The sequence below is a fragment of the Arachis duranensis genome, chromosome 1 (assembly GCF_000817695.3).
Source record: "Arachis duranensis cultivar V14167 chromosome 1, aradu.V14167.gnm2.J7QH, whole genome shotgun sequence".
NCBI classification, from domain to species: Eukaryota; Viridiplantae; Streptophyta; class Magnoliopsida; order Fabales; family Fabaceae; genus Arachis; species Arachis duranensis.
This window is the reverse complement of record NC_029772.3, coordinates 78,580,025-78,585,493: the sequence shown is the minus strand read 5'-3', so window position 1 is coordinate 78,585,493 and position 5,469 is coordinate 78,580,025. Positions and strand designations below refer to the sequence as shown.

The 5,469-nt window shown below is 39.5% G+C and overlaps 1 non-coding gene across 1 annotated transcript; it reads right to left on the bottom strand.

Moving 5' to 3' along the window:
- Positions 1 to 1,266: 1,266 nt before the first annotated feature.
- LOC127742993 (small nucleolar RNA R71) lies at positions 1,267 to 1,373 on the bottom strand. The gene has a single exon (XR_008004327.1). It is a non-coding gene; the product is annotated as a small nucleolar RNA R71 (small nucleolar RNA).
- Between the last annotated feature and the right edge of the window lie 4,096 nt (positions 1,374 to 5,469).

Genomic DNA, 5,469 nt, shown 5'->3' with positions numbered 1-5,469 from the left:
TTTCTGCAAGCTGAGCCCACTAAAGATTGTAACTGCTTCAACTGAAGATCTAAGGCCCATATCCAAGACTTGAAGAACTCACTTGAAGATCAAGAGAAGTAGTATATATATAGGAGTAGTTTTGAACTATAGAGAAGCTTGACACTTTGGAGAACTACCCTCTGTATATTTACTTTTCTGCACTTTTAGCTAAGGATGTATTATTTTCTACCATTTTCCATTTCTAGAGCTATGAACAACTAAACCCCTTTCATTGGGTTAGAGAGCTCTGTTGTAATTTGATGGATCAATTATAGTTTTCATTCCCTTCTTCTTTCTTCTCTTTTGATTTACTAGAAAGCTTTCAATCTTAATTCAATTGGTTAGTTATCTTGGAAAAGAAACTCTCCATAATTGGATCTCCTCCGAGCCTTGGAAAAGGGATGAGGAGATCATGCTAGAATTGCTTTCTCATGTTGGACCAAATTGGGGTCTGGGCGAATATAGTGACATGTAATCCTCCCAACACTTTGATTTGGAAATACATGTGGTATAATCAGTGACCACACTTCATCTCTTACCATGAGAAATTAAATCAAGAAATTGGGTAATTGTTCAAGCTTAGGGAGATTGGGTTGCCAAGGAATTGGAACCCAATCACTTAAGATTGCCAAGGAGATCAATATATGCTTTGATTGAGGAAGAGATGAAAATGAATTTGATCCGGAGAATACATCATCTCCTGAGCCCAATGAATTCCCCATTTCTGATCTTACCCATTCTTTTTACTTTCTGCCATTTATTTACATGCTCATTTCCCCAAATCCCCATCTAAGATTCTGCACTTTATTTTCTGCTTTTTACTTTCCCGCCATTTAATTTTCTGCAATTCTCAAACTACATTCTGTTTAGCTCAACTAGCATATTCTTCCAACTAAAGTTGCTTGACCAATCAATCCCTGTGGTGTTCGACCTCATTCTATTGTGATTTCTTACTTGACAATAATTTGGTATACTTGCCGAAGGGAAATTTGTTGAGAGACAAGTTTTCATGCATCAAGTTTATGGTGCCGTTGCCGGGGATTGATACTGAGAATACTCTCTCTTTGTGACACTGTGAAGTCTAATGGAGTCCACTCGGATGTCTATAGGCTGCTTTTGTTCACTTTTTCACTCAGGGACAAAGCATCCAAGTGGCTTGAATCCTTCCCAGAGGAGAGCTTGAAAAATTGGGAAGATGTGGTGAACAAGTTTTTGGCAAGATTCTACCATCCTCAAAGAACTAACAGGCTGAGAGCTGAGGTGCAAACCTTCAGGCAACAAGATGGTGAGACTCTCTATGAGGCATGGGAGAGGTTCAAGGACTTAACAAGAAGATGCCCACCAGATATGTTCAATGAATGGGTTCAACTTCACATTTTCTATAAAGGTCTTTCTTATGAGTCAAAGAAGGTTGTAGACCTTTCATCAGGGGCTCTCTAAACAAGAAGAAAACCATTGAAGAAGCGATAGATATAATTGAAACAGTAGCTGAGAATGACTACTTATATACCTCTGAAAGAAGCAATACTTGAGGAGTAATAGAGCTGAACCACATTGATGCATTGCTAGCTCAAAATAAGATGATCACCAAGCAGCTAGCAGATCTTACCAAGAAGGTGGAGGAAAACCAAGTTGCAGCAGTTGTCACGTCATCACCAGCTCAAGAAGGAGTGAATATAGGAGAAGAATGTGAGTAGGAACAAGCCAACTATGTTGGAAACTCACCTAGACAAATCCATGATCTATACTCCAAAACTTACAACTCTAGATGGAGAAATTACCCCAACTTTGGGTGGGGAAATCAACAAGACCAAGGCCAAAACCAAAGACGCCACAACCACAACCCCAACAACAATGCAACTCACCAACATCCCTCACAGAGGTCCTATCAACAACCACCTAATCCCAACCCACCATCACTAACCGAGGATAGACTTTCAAAGATTGAGACCCTACTTGGAAGCATATGTAAGGAAATTCAAGATAGTAAAGCTTTCCGGGAAGAAGTGTGATCCAACATACAGAATCAAGATGCTGCCATCAAGAAACTTGAAACAAAGATTTATTACTTATTCAAGCAAGCCCCTGGACACAACATTTGTAGCAACACTAACTCAGCGCCAAGGGAGGAATGTCAGGCTATCACCCTCAGAAATGGAAAGGAATTGAAAGAGACCCATAAGAAACCACCAGAGAAGAATTCGGATGAAGAAGACAAGGGACAAGAGGGAACTCGAATCTCCACCCCTAAGTCACAACAAGAAGGAGAAGCGCTCAAACCATGCCTCTCAAAAGCTCCATACCCCCAGCAGCTGCAGTTAAAGAAGAAGGGAGAGGATAACCAATTCTCAAGATTCTTGGAAATCTTCAAGAAACTACAAATCAACATACCCTTTGCTGAAGCAATAGAGAAAATGCCACTTTACACCAAGTTCTTAAAGGAATTGATGACCAAGAAGAGAAGCTGAAAGAACAATGAGACTGTGGTACTCACCGAAGAATGCAGTGCCATCATCCAACACAAATTGCCCTAGAAATTGAAGGATCCTGGGAGCTTCCAAATCCCTTGTATCATAGGGAAAATCACAGTGGAAAAGGCTTTATGCGATCTAGGAGCTAGCATAAATTTGATGTCCTTAGCAATGATGAAAAAAATGAAGATTGAGGAAGCCAAACCAACAAGAATGGCCCTGCAACTAGTAGACAGATCATTCAAGTTTTCCCACGGAATAATAGAAGACTTATTGGTAAAGGTGGGAGACTTCATCTTTCTAGCAGATTTCGTAGTATTAGACATAGAGGAAAGAGCTAAGACTTCCATCATCCTGGGAAGGTCATTCTTGGCCACTGCCGGAGCCATCATTGATGTCCAAAAGGGTGAACTTGTCCTTATATTACATGAAGAGAAAATGATATTCAATGTGTTTAAGGCCATGAGTTACCCACACAACTCATTGGGAGAATGTTTGAGATTGGACTCGGTGGAGGCTTTGGTGCAAGAAAATCTTGAAGTAGAACTTGAGGAGTTAACAAAAGAAGAAGAATCAACATCAAGCGAAGAGGCTGCAGCTGCTGAAATGCATGTTCCAAGCACACTAGAAGGGAAGGATGAAAGAAAAGAAGTACCCAAACTTGAGCTGAAGGCACTACCACCCACTCTCAAGTATGCATACTTGGGAGAAAATAAAAGTTATCCAGTGATCATAAACTCAGCCCTCAGCCAAGAACAAGAGGAAAAGTTGCTTCAAGTATTGCAGAAACATAAGAATGCGATTAGATGGACACTTGCTGACTTGAAGGGAATCAGTTTAGCCATATGCATGCATAAGATACTTTTGGAAGAGGATGCCAAACCTTCCATTCAGCCCCAAAGAAGGTTGAATCCAGCTATAAAGGAAGTAGTACAGAAAGAAGTCATGAAGTTGTGGCAGGGAGGAGTAATCTACTCAATTTCAGATAGCCCATGGGTCAGTCCAGTTCAAGTGGTCCCCAAGAAAGGAGGAATCACTGTGGTACCCAACGAAAGAAATGAGCTAATCCCTACAAGAATCGTCACAGGATGGAGGATGTGTATTGACTACATAAAGCTCAATGAAGCCACAAGAAAATATCATTTCCCACTTCTTTTCATGGATCAGATGCTGGAAAGTCTTGCAGGACATGCATATTATTGTTTTCTAGATGGTTATTCAGGATATAACCAAATAGTGGTTGATCCAAGAGACCAAGAGAAAACATCATTCACCTGCCCATATGGAGTGTTTGCCTACAGGCGCATGCCATTTGGGCTATGTAATGCACCTGCAACTTTTCAACACTGCATGCTTTCCATATTCTCAGATATGATAGAGAAGTTCATTGAAGTTTTCATGGATGACTTCTCAGTATTCAGAGACTCCTTTCTTAATTGCCTAAACCATCTTGCCTTGGCATTAAAAAGATGTCAAGAGACCAACTTGGTCTTGAATTGGGAAAAATGTCACTTCATGGTGACAGATGGAATAGTCCTTGGCCATAAAGTTTCTAACCAAGGCATTGAGGTAGACAGAGCTAAGGTGGAGCTAATTGAAAACTTACCTCCACCAAGTGATGTCAAGGCAATTAGGAGCTTTTTGGGACATGCTGGCTTCTATAGAAGATTTATTAAAGATTTTTCAATGATAGCCAAGCCCTTAAGCAATCTCCTAATGTCTGATACACCATTTATCTTTGATGAGAAGTGCATGCTAGCATTTGAAAACTTGAAAAAGAAGCTGTCCTCAGCTCCTATCATCACCCCACCTGATTGGAATTTACCATTCGAACTGATGTGTGATGCATCTGATTTCACATTTGGGGTAGTGTTAGGACAGAGGAAAGAAAATTTTGTGCATGTCATATACTATGCCAGCAAGGGCCTTAATGATGCTCAACGAAATTATACCACCACCGAAAAGGAGTTGCTAGCAATAGTTTTTGCATTTGACAAATTTAGATCCTACCTCATTGGCTCTAAAGTTATTGTGTTCACTGATCACACAGCACTTAAATATCTATTTGCCAAACAGGAATCAAAACCAAGACTAATCAGATGGATCTTATTATTGCAGGAATTCAACATCGAGATTAGAGATAAAAAGGGTGTGGAGAACAAAGTAGCAGATCATCTATCTAAAATCCTTTGTTAAGTGCTTTCAGAGATTACATGGTAGGAATGGCTTAGAGGATGGAAAGGAAGCATGCAAAAGTGGAAGGAATACAAGAAGTTGAAGAAATTGCTAAGCTGTCCAGCCTGACCTCTTTGCATTCAAACAGTCATAACTTGAGCTATAGAGGTCCGAATGATACGGTTTCAGTTGCGTTGGAAAGATAACGTCCGGGGTTTCGATTTGATATATAATTCACTATAGTGGCTGTACAGCAAAATGACGCACACGCGTGAATCACGCGGATGCGTCCTTCTGCAGAAATTCCAGCGACCTGCACGTGTTTGAATTCGGTCCCAGCAATTTTTGGGCTATTTCCGGCCCAGTTTCAAGCCCAGAAAACACATATTAAAGGCTACAAAGTTGAGAAATGAAGAGAGACGACTCATATTTCACTTTTCATAATTTAGATGTAGTTTTTGGAGAGAGAGGCTCTCTCCTCTCTCTTAGGACTTAGGATTAGGATTCCTTTTAAAGGATTTAGGATTTCTTATTATTTCAACTTACAATTTCTTCTGAGTTCCAAGTTTAATGTTATTTTTTATTCTCCCAATTTAATTTATGAACTTTCCCATGTTAGAATTGATATCTTCATTTAATATAATTTTAGGTATTTCAGAATTATGATTGTTTTATTTTATTTATATAAATAATTTAGATTTTTCCCCTTTGGCTTTGTTTGAGTCATTGGAGACACTTGAGTTATCAAACTCATTGTTAATTGAAAAATTGGAATTTTTCAAGAATTAATTCGAGTTTCGAT